Here is a 16409-nt window from a genome sequence, read left to right on the forward strand (position 1 = left end):
TAACCTTAAATCATTTAGACTCCTATGCCTAACCTTAAATCATTTAGACTCCTATGCCTAACCTTAAATCATTTAGACTCCTAAACCTAACCTTAAATCATTTAGACTCCTATGCCTAACCTTAAATCATTTAGACTCCTATGCCTAACCTTAAATCATTTAGACTCCTAAACCTAACCTTAAATCATTTAGACTCCTATGCCTAACCTTAAATCATTTAGACTCTTATGCCTAACCTTAAATAATTTAGACTCCTAAACCTAACCTTAAATCATTTAGACCCCTATGCCTAACCTTAAATCATTTAGACTCCTATGCCTAACCTTAATAATTTAGACTCCTATGCCTAACCTTAAATCATTTAGACTCCTAAACCTAACCTTAAATAATTTAGACTCCTATGCCTAACCTTAAATAATTTAGACTCCTATGCCTAACCTTAAATGATTTAGACTCCTATGCCTAACCTTAAATAATTTAGACTCCTATGCCTAACCTTAAATCATTTAGACTCCTATGCCTAACCTTAAATCATTTAGACTCCTAAACCTAACCTTAAATCATTTAGACTCCTATGCCTAACCTTAAATCATTTAGACTCCTATGCCTAACCTTAAATAATTTAGACTCCTAAACCTAACCTTAAATCATTTAGACCCCTATGCCTAACCTTAACTCATTTAGACTCCTATGCCTAACCTTAAAAATTTAGACTCCTATGCCTAACCTTAAATCATTTAGACTCCTATGCCTAACCTTAAATCATTTAGACTCCTAAACCTAACCTTAAATCATTTAGACTCCTATGCCTAACCTTAAATCATTTAGACTCCTATGCCTAACCTTAAATCATTTAGACTCCTATGCCTAACCTTAAATCATTTAGACTCCTATGCCTAACCTTAAATCATTTAGACTCCTATGCCTAACTGTCACACCCTGACCTTAGAGCTTTTTACGTCTCTATTTTGGGTTGGTCAGGGTGTGATTTTGGTGGGCATTCTATGTTCTTTTTTCTATTTTTTTGTATTTCTTTGTTTTGGCCGAGTATGGTTCTCAATCAGGGACAGCTGTCTATCGTTGTCTCTGATTGGGAAACATACTTAGGTAGCTTTTTCCCACAGGGTTTTTGTGGGTAGTTCATTTCTGTTTAGTGTTTTGCACCTTTCAGGACTGTTGTGGTTATTCCCTTTGTTATTTTGTGATAGTGTTCAGTTTTAATAAAGAAAGCATGAACACTTACCACGCTGCGCTTTGGTCCGATGATTCCTCTTCTTCAGATGACGAATACCGTTACACTAACCTTACGTTTTCATTCTGCTGGTTGAATATGCACTTCCTTTATGTTTGGTTATTCATCTCTTTTATTGTCTCTTATTGAAACAATTGATCACTTTCATTGTTTCACTGTGAAGTGTGCTGCGATTTTAAATGCAAAGTTTGATTTAATGCAATTTGAGTTTGGGATCAAATCCCTTTGAATTCCTGACTGTTGAATTGGACAAGGAATTCCTCCGTAAGAGTCAAGTCCAATTTGTGAATTGATTAGACTGTAGTTGGAAGTGAACTTCTTTCCTCAGAAGGAAACCCTGAAAGGATTAGTTTTGTATATTTACAAAATCTATAAAGTCATCAATGTCTTATTTTATTTTCCAATGTCTGATGAAGCCAACTCTCAACGCACATCATTATGTCTTCATCGGCATTGTGATCGGTTGTGCCCTAACTATGTTCTACCATGGGCTGTCACCATGCCATACAAAGGTACAGTCAGAGGCATCGAAAGATCTCTCTCCAGTTCAACCCAGGTCACAAGACAAAGACACCATACTACTGGTCTGGTTCTGGCACTTCAAATATCACTTTGTCCTCACGTCCTGCAGGTCAAACGTTCAACATCGAAGGCTGTCATCTGACAGTGGACAGGGAGCTGTACAGTCAAGGGGACGCCGTTCTCATGCAACCACAGAGAGATCCAAGAGGATTTATCCAACCTGCCCCAAGAACCCCAGGCCCACCTTCCACAACTGGGTGTGGATGAATTTTGAGTCGCCAATGAACACACGTAAGACATCTGGACAGGGGAAACTCTTCAACGTGACGTTCAACTACTGTTGGAATGCTGACATTAAAGTGTGCAAGAGATTAGTCTTAAAGAACAGTGAGATTGAGGAAGACCTACCCATTGAGAAGAAGGTTACTAACTGCTGGATTGTAAGCAACTGGAACGGGAACCATTATAGGGTCAAATATGACCAACTCCTGAGCAAGTTCATAACTATCAACACATATGGAGCCCACTTTAATAACAAGCAAATTAGTAATGAAGAATATACAAGCACAGTGGCCAGCTGTAAGTTCTACTTGTCATTTGACAATACGAGAGAACACCCTGACTATATGACTGAGAAACTATTCAATGCCATGAAGTTGGGCTCTGTGCCAGTTGCCCTAGGACCGCCCAAGCAGGTTTATGAGAAGTTCATCCCAGGTGATGCCTTTGTCCATGTGGATGATTTCTCCAAACCGGAGAAGTTGGTTCAGTATCTACAGAGTGTGAGTGAGGATGAATACTCTAAGTTGTTCAGGTGGAGGAAGTTCTTCAAAGTTAATTGATGTGTCTTTCCTATTAACCATGCCTGTAGACCGTGCCAATTTGTTCATCAGAAACAGCAATACCAGGTCACAACCAATCTGATCCAAATGGCACTGGGTTAGGTGCATGAATTGTTTCGGCAACTGAGCAGATATCTGCCTGATCCACTTTAGGCTGCGGCCTGTGAAGCCTACGCTAAATTGGAATTAATCATTTCTAACAGACTAGTGGAAACCCTTGATTCTGCAGTAGACTATAGCTTATTTTGCTTGGACACACAGTTCATTGTAATATGACATCATGTCTATGTTAAACATACCTAGAGCCAAGAAACTCAATATTAGGTCAAAGGTGATTGCCTAAAAATGTTAGGCTATTCTGCCATACAAGGGCAAAGTGCAGTAAAACTGCAGTAACTGCAAATTCGTCAAATACACTGCTCAAAAAAATAAAGGGAACACTTAAACAACACAATGTAACTCCAAGTCAATCACACTTCTGTGAAATCAAACTGTCTACTTAGGAAGCAACACTGATTGACAATAAATTTCACATGCTGTTGTGCAAATGGAATAGACAACAGGTGGAAATTATAGGCCATTAGCAAGACACTCCCAATAAAGGAGTGGTTCTGCAGGTGGTGACCACAGAACACTTCTCAGTTTTTATGCTTCCTGACTGATGTTTTGGTCACTTTTGAATGCTGGCGGTGCTTTCACTCGAGTGGTAGCATGAGACGGAGTCTACAACCCACACAAGTGGCTCAGGTAGTGCAGCTCATCCAGGATGACACATCAATGTGAGATGTGGCAAGGTTTGCTGTGTCTGTCAGCGTAGTGTCCAGAGCATGGAGGCGCTACCAGGAGACAGGCCAGTACATCAGGAGACGTGGAGGAGGCCGTAGGAGGGCAACAACCCAGCAGCAGGACCGCTACCTCCGCCTTTGTGCAAGGAGGAGCAGGAGGAGCACTGCCAGAGCCCTGCAAAATGACCTCAGCAGGCCACAAATGTGCATGTGTCTGCTCAAACGGTCAGAAACAGACTCCATGAGGGTGGTATGAGGGCCCGACGTCCACATGTGGGGGTTGTGCTTACAGCCCAACACCATGCAGGACGTTTGGCATTTGCCAGAGAACACCAAGATTGGCAAATTCGCCACTGGCGCCCTGTGCTCTTCACAGATGAAAGCAGGTTCACACTGAGCACGTGACAGACGTGACAGAGTCTGGAGACTCCGTGGAGAACGTTCTGCTGCCTGCAACATCCTCCAGCATGACCGGTTTGGCGGTGGGTCAGTCATGGTGTGGGGTGGCATTTCTTTGGGGGGCCGCACAGCCCTCCATGTGCTCGCCAGAGGTAGCCTGACTGCCATTAGGTACCGAGATGAGATCCTCAGACCCCTTGTGAGACCATATTCTGGTGCGGTTGGCCCTGGGTTCCTCCTAATGCAAGACAATGCTAGACCTCATGTGGCTGGAGTGTGTCAGCAGTTCCTACAAGAGGAAGGCATTGATGCTATGGACTGACCCGCCCGTTCCCCAGACCTGAATCCAATTGAGCACATCTGGGACATCATGTCTCGCTCCATCCACCAACGCCACGTTGCACCACAGACTGTCCAGTAGTTGGCAGATGCTTTAGTCCAGGTCTGGGAGGAGATCCCTCAGGAGACCATCTGCCACTTCATCAGGAGCATGCCCAGGCGTTGTAGGGAGGTCATACAGGCACGTGGAGGCCACACACACTACTGAGCCTCATTTTGACTTGTTTTAAGGACATTACATCAAAGTTGGATCAGCCTGTAGTGTGGTTTTCCACTTTAATTTTGAGTGTGACTCCAAATCCAGACCTCCATGGGTTGATAAATTTGATTTCCATTGATACGTTTTGTGTGATTTTGTTGTCAGCACATTCAACTATGTAAAGAAAAAAGTATTTAATAAGAATATTTCATTCATTCAGATCTAGGATGTGTTATTTTAGTGTTCCCTTTATTTTTTTGAGCAGTGTATATTTGATCTGTTGTAATGGCCAGGTATATTCCCTGATTAATGTGATATTTAGTTTCCTGACACAAGAACAAGCAAGTCGATCAGAATATATCATGAAGTACCCAAAATTGCTCTCTGTCTAGACAGAAAAGACTTTGAAGTCAGATTTTGCAGTTACTTTTTTACATAGCTACTGCTTTTGCCTTTGAGGGCAGTATTGTGGGTTTGCTTTGTATTGAAATAACATTATTGTGTATACTTTTTTTATTTTATGTATGTAACTTTCTTCATTTAAAATGTGTTTGAAGGCATTCTGTTGTGGGAATAAGTTGAGAATGTGTTGGGAGCAGGTTTGGGTAGGTTACTTTCTAAATGCAATCCGTTACAGTTGCTAGTTACCTGTCCAAAATTGTAATCAGCGACATAACATTTGGATTACCCAAACTCAGTAATGTAATCGGATTGCTTTCAGTTACTTTTGGATTACTTTCCCTTTAAGCAGCATTAGAAGGTTGAACAACCATTATCGGGTTAAAATACACATACAGCACCAGTCAAAACTTTGGACACACCTACTCATTGCAGGGTTTTTCTTTATTTTTATTATTTTCTATATTTTCTCAGATTTCATCCCAAATAAATGCTTCACAGAGTTCAAGTAACAGACACATCTCAACATCAACTGTTCAGAGGAGATTGCGTGAATCAGGCCTTCATGGTCGAATTGCTGCAAAGAAACCACTACTAAAGGACACCAATAAGAAGAAGAGATTTTTGGGCCAAAAAACAAGCAATGGACATTAGACCGGTGGAAATCTGTCCATTGGTCTGAGTTCAAATTTGAGATTTTTGGTTCCAAATGCCGTGTCTTTGTGAGACGCAGAGTAGGTGAACGGATGATCTCTGCATGTGTGGTTCCCACCGTGAAGCATGGAGGAGGAGGTGTAATTGTGTGGGGGTGCTTTGCTGTTGACACTGTCTGTGATTTATTTAGAATTCAAGGCACACTTAACCAGCATGGCTACTACAGCATTCTGCAGCGATACGCCATCCCATCTGGTTAGCGCTTAGTGGGACAATCATTTGTTTTTCAACAGACAATGACCCAACACACCTTCAGGCTTTGACCAAGAAGGGGAGTGATGGAGTGCTGCATCAGATGACAACACAATCACCCAGCCTCAACCCAATTGAGATGGTTTGGAAGAAGTTGGACCGCAGAGTGAAGGAAAAGCAGCCAACAAGTGTTCAACATAGGTGGGAACTCCTTCAAGACTGTTGGAAACTCATTCCAGGTGAAGCTGGTTGAGAGAATACCAAGAGTGTGCAAAGCTGTCATCAAGGCAAAGGGTGGCTACTTTGAAGAATCTCAAATCTAAAATATATTTTGAGTTGTTTTAACACTTTTTTTGGTTACTTCATGATTCAATATGTGTTATTTCATAGTTGTGATGTCTTCACTATTATTCTACAATGTAGAAAATAGTACAAATCAAGAAAAACCCTGCAATGAGTCGGTGTGTCCAAGCTTTTGACTGGTACTGTATACATTTGTGAGAAGCCATCCACAACCACTATCCATAATGTGCAAAAAGCTAATAGCTAAATAAGAGAGCAGCAGTGTGATTCACATCAATGCGCTATGTAGATATCAATAATAAGTGATATCTTTCTACACCACTGCTGTCGTCCTCCAAGCGTTTATTCAAATTGCATAATCTGTGGATGCTGACAACAGTCACACCATTGGAAGGCATAGTTTGGACTGTAGCCAATAGAAAAATGTTCCTACTATTTTCTCGCGATCGTTCAAACAAACGCATTTGATGTGTCGGCATAGTGGTCTCTGACTTCTGGTCAGACTCAGGCAGAAAAATGTCAACTTTTTTCAATGCTGATTTAAATGTAATGGAGAATATAGAAAGGTGCAAACATCCTTCTGTATTTAAAAGTAATCCAATAAGTAATCGTCTGTTTTTTTTTAAAGTAGTTTGTAATCTGCTGGTAAGAGATTACAGTTATGGTTTTATGTATTCCGTTGGGAAATGGAAAGATTTTCGGTGAACGAACGTAAAGTTGAAAAATATACAATACTTTTTTTTTTAGAAAAGCGTTGCAAAACGTCTATGTGTCCACAAGATGTCGCTACATCCCTGTGTAAATCACTCAACACGTCAGATCACAGCTACTGGTATGCTGACAGTCTGCCTATTTAAGTAACACTGTTGGCTAAATGACTGCTTGATGGTCCTACAATTCTTTAATAAAGCAAATGTTAATAGGGTTGATTGTGTTGTGTGTTCTGTCCTCACCACCGTATCACCCCTGAACCACATATGACCGGTACAACTTTCTCACAGCCTTCAGTCATCACATTGACTAATTTACACTACAGGACAACAGGAGGAATTTACAAACGAGAAGTAGGAACATTGACTATTGTATACGGCACTTATTTATGGCATCAGATTCAGTAGTAGTTGCACAACGTTTGGACCCTTCCTACTTGTACACTAGCAGTAGCATCCTGTGTGAACACCACAGTAGCATCCTGTGTGAACACCACAGATAAGAGTTTCATAACCTATCTGGAACCTGCTCTCCTCTCTAGCGTTACTGCGCTGATTGAAATAAACAATCTGGCCTTCCCAGTTTACAGGCCTGTCACTGCTATAACTTCAACATCTGTGCAGGCAACAGTATGAACTGTGCTGTATGGGAGATGGAGCTGGTTGTCACATGGGTTGGGTGTAATTTAAAATAAGATACTTAAAGTAGTATTTTACTGGGTGACTTTCAGTTTTACTTGAGTCTTTTTTTATTAAGGTATCTTTACTTTTACTCAAGTATGACAAGTGAGTACTTTTTCCACCACTGTGGAGGTGGGTATAAATTGAGTACTTTTTCCACCACTGTGGAGGTGGGTATAAATTGAGTACTTTTTCCACTACTGTGGAGGTGGGTATACCCACTGTGGAGGTGGGTATAAATGGAGTACTTTTTCCACCACTGTGGAGGTGGGTATAAATGGAGTACTTTTTCCACCACTGTGGAGGTGGGTATAAATGGAGTACTTTTTCCACCACTGTGGAGGTGGGTATAAATTGAGTACTTTTCCCATCACTGTGGAGGTGGGTATAAATTGAGTACTTTTTCCACCACTGTGGAGGTGGGTATAAATTGAGTACTTTTTCCACCACTGTGGAGGTGGGTATAAATTGAGTACTTTTTCCACTACTGTGGAGGTGGGTATAAATTGAGTACCTTTTCCACCACTGTGGAGGTGGGTATAAATTGAGTACCTTTTCCACCACTGTGGAGGTGGGTATAAATGGAGTACTTTTTCCACCACTGTGGAGGTGGGTATAAATGGAGTACTTTTTCCACCACTGTGGAGGTGGGTATAAATTGAGTACTTTTTCCACTACTGTGGAGGTGGGTATAAATTGAGTACCTTTTCCACCACTGTGGAGGTGGGTATAAATTGATTACCTTTTCCACCACTGTGGAGGTGGGTATAAATTGAGTTTGACAGATGTGCGCCTGTTTCATTAGATGGTCATGTTCGGTAACATTTCCTTTTATAGGGTCCTTATTAGAGTGTAATTACATGTGAAATTACACTGTAACAAGTTTTGTAGTTAACTGTAACAAAGTTACACTGTAATAACAACACGTGCCCGTCAGTAATTGCGTTCTGTAATTATAGAGGTGTAACAATGAATGCTTGTTACAAATGGACGGGTTTCCACTAAATTCACCAACTTAGTGTTTTGTTTCTTCTCAGCTGCATCCGATTCTTTGTGTCACAAAGGTTGTGACCCCTCATGGATGCGCTGGGTGTCTGGGAGATTATGCTAAATAGGCTCCAATTACTTAGCCATGAATGTGCAATGTTGAAAAAATATCTTCACGCAATGTTATTGCTAGCACTTGCCAACAAAATAAAGTGTACCAACTGGGTTAACTAACTTTGTCATCCCGGATGAGGAAAAACACATTATTTCAAATGTCACTGCATCCTGACAACTTGGCCCTCATTTTAGAGCTTCTGGAAGTTTCACTTCATTTCTGTACCATATTGCGAAATAAAGTGAAACTACCAGAAGCTTTCAAATGAGGGCCATGTTGTCAAGATGGGTAATGTACTGTATAAGTACATGAATTACAAGTAAGTAACCCTCAAGGTACACTTCATTTTAACTAGCTATAGCCTGTGTAACAACTAGTAATTACATTGTACTTAGGCAAATATTACATGTACAATGCTTTGAAATAGAGTATTTTTCCACATCTGGGATGTCACCCATATTAGATCCCAGTCAGTGAGGTTGACCTACTGATCTGTTTTTACCTGCTCAACCAAGTCAACCCAATTGATACCCTTTATTTTGGGGGCAAGTGCCAGCAACAACACTGTGTGGAGACATCATTTGAACAGTGCACATTCAAGGATAAGTAATTAGAGCCTATTGAGCATAGGCTCTAATCTCTCAGACACCCAGCGCATCCACGAGGGGTCACAACCTTTGTGACAGTTATAACTGCATGCAGCTGAGAAGAAGCGAGACACTAAGTTGGTGAATTTAGTGGAAACCTGCCCATTTGTAACAAGCATTCATTGTTACACCTTTGTAGTTACATACCTCAATTACTACCAGTTATCTGTTGTTATTACACTGTAACTATGAGGTGTTTCACCTTGGTAGTTACATACCTCAATTACTACCAGTTACCTGTTGTTATTACACTGTAACTATGAGTTGTTACACCTTGGTAGTTACATACCTCAATTACTACCAGTTACATGTTGTTATTACACTGTAACTATGAGTTGTTACAGTTAGCAACCCTGTCAGTATAATTACACATGTAATTACACTGTAACAATGACCCTTTAAAATGAAGTGTTACCCCATGTTGTTCATATTGTTGGTGTCGCACAACTTCCAGAGGCAGACAGATTGAGTTATGAGCAAAGAAACATGACACAATCAGTCCTTACTCAATCACGCAGAGCTTTGGGAGTGTTGGTATGGCAGAGCTGATGATGATGGTGAGGTGTTAGTGGTTTAAAGCCTGGATGAAGATGAGGAAGTTGCCAAGAGAGTGTGACACTAGCTAGGTTTCCATCCAATTTGCAACAGATTTTCATGCAACTATTCTAAAATCTGCATAAACCAACATGCCATTTTCCCACCAGAGATGAGTTTCCATCAAACAGACTTTTTGTGGTTAAAAGGCTGTGCTTGATGACGTAACGCACATAGAAATAAATTCCCATGCGACGAATGAAAAACGCATGCGCTATAGCGAACACCTCGCAGATACAGTGTGGATAAGGTACCTACCTACATTATGAGATTATTATTGATAAAAAACAATATTTTATCTGTCAAACGGCAGCTAAGCATCGATCATGTCATTAGAATAATACCCTTGATATCTATTGGAAAGGAGCATCAAGCTCATCACCTTCTACTTTCACCACCCTGTGAAGTTCATAACTTATTTTATCTGTAGTCTCATAAACTGCATGTTTTTCCGAGTTGTAGTGGGAGAACCACACAACATACTGTATAATCACGTGACTACGAATTTACTTTGAGATGGTTATTATATCAATATTTGCGCATAAAGAAATTTACACTGCCATTTCTCGCATAATTAGTTTTACAGATACAAAAATATTCCACCTTGTCAGACGAACAAATTGTCAAATTGTCTGTCGGCATTTATAAATTAAAAAAATCCAGCATTTCATGTTTTCATTAACCCGGTCGTTGGTTATTGGTTTAAATTCACAGAATCTCACACTTAGAGAATTCACATCCTCCCATCAACACCTTCAGAAAGTCAACTTCCTGTAAGTTACTGGCCTCTGTTCTGAAAGTCCCCACACTAAGAAATGTTCTCTAACACTTATTGAGCAGAGAAAAATGAATTCATAAGGGAGATTAATACTATATTTCATATATGGATTTTAGCAAGTAATACAGTCAAAATAAAAAAGGATCAACATTACAGGTACAAGGCTTTGTGAAATAATGTACAGGAATTTTCAATTACCCACAATCCTCAAGCAAACTTGCTACAATATTGTTTGTTTTACAGAGCATGCTCATCCATAAAACCAGTCAACATTGCAGTCTGAGCTAGGACTGGGCTGTGCCAACTAGTAACCATGAATTCCAGCCTGGTCTCATAGACTAGACGTAACATGGTAAAAGTAAATCCGGGAAACTCAAATTAGTATCATATGTTATGTTTGGTATGGTTATAGAAGACAGAAGGTCACTTGAGGCAAAATCGAAAGGAGGGTGGTTGTTCGGAGTGGATTGGTGGGCGTATAACACGAACATCTAGAAAATCAAAGGTTGTGTGTTCGAATCTCATCAAGTAGAACTTTAGCATTTGAGCTAATTAGCTACTTTAACCATCAGTCATTGTTCTTCATGAATCTTTGCCACACTTGATGTTCTGACTCATTTTCTGAATTCTGACACATGTTATGTTCTGAGTTCATCTTCTGTCTCACTTTGTAAAAAAAAGCAATTCTGCAATCCAGAGACAGAGTCCAGAAACAGACAGAGAGATACAATAGCTGACCCACTCAATCTCTCAGCACACTTTCCTGTGTGGGAGGGTGGATAAAGTCCAAGAGGAAACCATGTTTGTGTGTGTGTGCAAATTTACAGCTGATCGCTGTGTGCCTGTGGTTTAAACCCAGCTGTCTGTGTCGAATACAGTACTTCTAAGCTCACATCTCAATGTGAACAGCCACTGGTGTTGTTCTATGTACTGCCTGTCATACAATAAGTAACCTATATCCATACTGCCTGTCATACTATATGTAATCTATAGCCATACTGCCTGTCATACTATATTTAATCTATAGCCATACTGCCTGTCATACTATATGTAATCTATAGCCATACTGCCTGTCATACTATATTTAATCTATAGCCATACTGCCTGTCATACTATATGTAATCTATAGCCATACTGCCTGTCATACTATATGTAATCTATAGCCATACTGCCTGTCCTACTATATGTAATCTATAGCCATACTGCCTGTCCTACTATATGTAATCTATAGCCATACTGCCTGTCAATCTATAGCCATACTGCCTGTCATACTATATGTAATCTATAGCCATACTGCCTGTCCCTACTATATGTAATCTATATCCATACTGCCTGTCATACTATATTTAATCTATAGCCATACTGCCTGTCATACTATATGTAATCTATAGCCATACTGCCTGTCATACTATATTTAATCTATAGCCATACTGCCTGTCCTACTATATGTAATCTATAGCCATACTACCTGTCCTACTATATGTAATCTATAGCCATACTGCCTGTCCTACTATATGTAATCTATAGCCATACTGCCTGTCCTACTATATGTAATCTATAGCCATACTGCCTGTCCTACTATATTTAACCTATATCCATACTGCCTGTCCTACTATATTTAACCTATATCCATACTGCCTGTCATACTATATGTAATCTATAGCCATACTGCCTGTCATACTATATTTAATCTATAGCCATACTGCCTGTCATACTATATGTAATCTATAGCCATACTGCCTGTCCTACTATATGTAATCTATAGCCATACTGCCTGTCCTACTATATGTAATCTATAGCCATACTGCCTGTCCTACTATATGTAATCTATAGCCATACTGCCTGTCCTACTATATGTAATCTATAGCCATACTGCCTGTCCTACTATATGTAATCTATAGCCATACTGCCTGTCCTACTATATGTAATCTATAGCCATACTGCCTGTCCTACTATATTTAATCTATAGCCATACTGCCTGTCATACTATATGTAATCTATAGCCATACTGCCTGTCCTACTATATTTAATCTATAGCCATACTGCCTGTCCTACTATATGTAATCTATAGCCATACTGCCTGTCCTACTATATGTAATCTATAGCCATACTGCCTGTCCTACTATATGTAATCTATAGCCATACTGCCTGTCCTACTATATTTAATCTATAGCCATACTGCCTGTCCTACTATATGTAATCTATAGCCATACTACCTGTCCTACTATATTTAACCTATAGCCATACTGCCTGTCATACTATCCTTTCAAATTATCCCAGGTTTCCCATCTTATTATTATTATTTTTAAATTTCACCTTTATTTAACCAGTTCGGCCAGTTGAGAACAAGTTCTCATTTACAGCTGAGACCTGGCCAAGATAAAGGAAAGTAGTGCGACAAAAACAACAGTTACATGGCGAGGTTTGTAAATGTCTAAGCAAGATGCCTGGACAAGTGAATACATTATGACTCCTATAAATGGTGTCTGAGGGAAGCGGTGTTGGCAGATAAAAACAAATGACAGGACTCTAATAGAGGCCTAGCCTTCCAACCATTACAATGACGTTGAAGGCTGAATGGAAAAGAGAGACGAGGAGGAGGAGGGAGGGGTGAGTGCTTAGATGGGGAGAGTGGGTGAAAGAGACTCAATGCAATTGTTAAAATTCTATAAATAAATAAAATGTAAATCATGATTTCCGGAAAGAAAAGTTTGCTCAGCCACAAATAGGACAGGCTTCATAAAATGAGAAGATTTAGTTGATAAATGTGTTTTTAAATACCTAACCAACGTCTCTCTACCTCACTATCCATACCCTGACACAGGAAGCAGCAGATTTTACAGCGTTCCTAAAACAGCTGCCAGGAAATGGAACCTATTATATCACCATCAGGGTATCTATTCAATAGCCTGGTCCCAGATCTGTTTGCGCGGTCTTGCCAACCCCATGGGGACCAGGCTATCTATTCAGGGGCTGGTTAACAGTGGGACCAGGCTATCTATTCAGGGGCTGGTTAACAGTGGGACCAGGCTATCTATTCAGGGGCTGGTTAACAGTGGGACCAGGCTATCTATTCAGGGGCTGGTTAACAGTGGGACCAGGCTATCTATTCAGGGGCTGGTTAACAGTGGGACCAGGCTATCTATTCAGGGGCTGGTTAACAGTGGGACCAGGCTATCTATTCAGGGGCTGGTTAACAGTGGGACCAGGCTATCTATTCAGGGGCTGGTCAACAGTGGGACCAGGGTCGGTACCCTTTTGCCTACATACATGTACTGTACAGCCAACAGTACCACGTTGTTCACACACTAGTGAAAGTTCTGAAGCTGTGGTCAACCACCTCAGACTGGTGTTAGAGTGCCACTTTCCATTGTGGACAGGCAAGGTTTTTAACATATTTCTTTCCATGGAGAAAGTAATCAAAACCCAATAATCTATCTAGTGCAGCTTTGTGGTGGTGCTGCTGTAATTTTACCTTTTTCTTTAATGACGAAACACATTTACCCGAGGCTACTCTGAAAAGGAGATAGCCCGGTCGCAGACGAAGGAAGCGAGTTGTGGGCGTATTCTGCCCAGGGGAGCTGTTCTGACCAAGACGCAGGGTTACGAAAAGAAAGACTGCGTAAGATGCGACCAATAGTCTGATTGGCCCGTTCTGCTTGACCGTTAGACTGGGGGTGAAAGCCGGAAGAGAGACTGACGGAAGCCCCAATCAAACGGCAAAACTCCCTCCAAAATTGAGACGTGAATTGCGGACCCCTGTCCGAAACGACGTCTGACGGAAGGCCATGAATTCTGAAAACATTCTCGATGATGATTTGTGCCGTCTCTTTAGCAGAAGGAAGCTTAGCAAGGGGAATAAAATGAGCCGCCTTAGAGAACCTATCGACAACCGTAAGAATAACAGTCTTCCCCGCTGACGAAGGCAGTCCGGTGATAAAATCTAAGGCGATGTGAGACCACGGTCGAGAGGGAATGGGAAGCGGCCTGAGACGGCCGGCAGGAGGGGAGTTACCGGACTTAATCTGCGCGCAGACCGAACAAGCAGCCACGAAACAACGCGTGTCATGCTCCCGGGTGGGCCACCAAAAACGCTGGCGAATGGAAGCAAGCGTACCCCGAACGCCAGGGTGGCCGGCTAACTTGGCAGAGTGAGCCCACTGAAGAACGGCCAGACGAGTAGGAACGGGAACGAAAAGAAGGTTCCTAGGACAAGCGCGCGGCGACGGAGTGTGAGTGAGTGCTTGCTTTACCTGCCTCTCAATTCCCCAGACAGTCAACCCGACAACACGCCCCTCAGGGAGAATCCCCTCGGGGTCAGTGGAGGCTACTGAAGAACTGAAGAGACGAGATAAAGCATCAGGCTTGGTGTTCTTAGAGCCCGGACGATAAGAAATCACGAACTCGAAACGAGCGAAAAACAGCGCCCAACGAGCCTGACGCGCATTAAGTCGTTTGGCAGAACGGATGTACTCAAGGTTCCTATGGTCAGTCCAAACGACAAAAGGAACGGTTGGCGAGCAGTTCGCGGTTACCCACATCATAGTTACATTCCGACGGCGACAGGAGATGAGAAAAATACGCGCAAGGGTGGACCTTGTCGTCAGAGAGGGAGCGCTGAGAAAGAATGGCTCCCACGCCCACCTCTGACGCGTCAACCTCGACAACGAACTGTCTAGAGACGTCAGGTGTAACAAGGATAGGTGCGGAAGTAAAACGATTCTTGAGGAGATCGAAAGCTCCCTGGGCGGAAACGGACCACTTAAAGCACGTCTTGACAGAAGTAAGGGCTGTGAGAGGAGCTGCCACCTGACCGAAATTACGGATGAAACGACGATAGAAGTTCGCGAAGCCGAGAAAGCGCTGCAGCTCGACGCGTGACTTAGGGACGGGCCAATCAATGACAGCTTGGACCTTAGCGGGATCCATCTTAATGCCCTCAGCGGAAATAACAGAACCGAGAAATGTGACGGAGGAGGCATGAAAAGTGCACTTCTCAGCCTTCACAAAAAGACAATTCTCTAAAAGGCGCTGGAGGACACGTCGAACGTGCTGAACATGAATCTGGAGTGACGGTGAAAAAATCAGGATATCGTCAAGGTAAACGAAAACAAAGATGTTCAGCATGTCTCTCAGGACGTCATTGACTAATGCCTGAAAGACAGCTGGAGCGTTAGCGAGGCCGAAAGGAAGAACCCGGTATTCAAAGTGCCCTAACGGAGTGTTAAATGCCGTCTTCCACTCGTCCCCCTCCCTGATGCGCACGAGATGGTAAGCGTTACGAAGGTCCAACTTAGTGAAAAACCTGGCTCCCTGCAGGATCTCGAAGGCTGAAGACATAAGAGGAAGCGGATAACGATTCTTCACTGTTATGTCATTCAGCCCTCGATAATCTATGCAGGGACGCAGAGACCCGTCCTTCTTCTTGACAAAAAAAAACCCTGCTCCGGCGGGAGAGGAGGAGGGGACTATGGTACCGGCGTCAAGAGCTACAGACAAATAATCTTCGAGAGCCTTACGTTCGGGAGCCGACAGAGAGTATAGTCTACCCCGGGGGGGAGTGGTTCCCGGAAGGAGATCAATACTACAATCATACGACCGGTGTGGAGGAAGAGAGGTGGCCCTGGACCGACTGAACACCGTGCGCAGATCGTGATATTCCTCCGGCACCCCTGTCAAATCACCAGGCTCCTCCTGTGAAGAAGAGACAGAGGAAACAGGAGGGATAGCAGACATTAAACATTTCACATGACAAGAGACGTTCCAGGAGAGGATAGAATTACTAGACCAATTAATAGAAGGATTATGACAAACTAGCCAGGGATGGCCCAAAACAACAGGTGTAAAAGGTGAACGAAAAATCAAAAAAGAAATGGTTTCGCTATGATTACCAGAGACAGTGAGGGTTAAAGGTAGCGTCTCAAAGGAGAGATATGACGTAGGCGATACGA

At 42.1% G+C, this 16409-nt stretch overlaps 1 protein-coding gene and 1 pseudogene across 2 annotated transcripts in view; both read left to right on the forward strand.

Moving 5' to 3' along the window:
• The window catches only part of LOC139421542 (adhesion G protein-coupled receptor E5-like), a 78660-nt gene that overhangs the window by 35427 nt on the left and 26824 nt on the right, over nucleotides 1–16409 (forward strand). The gene's annotated exons all lie outside the window — the stretch shown is intronic.
• Nucleotides 1729–2616, forward strand: LOC139422574 (4-galactosyl-N-acetylglucosaminide 3-alpha-L-fucosyltransferase 9-like; annotated as a pseudogene).

This window comes from Oncorhynchus clarkii, chromosome 12 (assembly GCF_045791955.1).
Source record: "Oncorhynchus clarkii lewisi isolate Uvic-CL-2024 chromosome 12, UVic_Ocla_1.0, whole genome shotgun sequence".
NCBI classification, from domain to species: domain Eukaryota; kingdom Metazoa; phylum Chordata; class Actinopteri; order Salmoniformes; family Salmonidae; genus Oncorhynchus; species Oncorhynchus clarkii.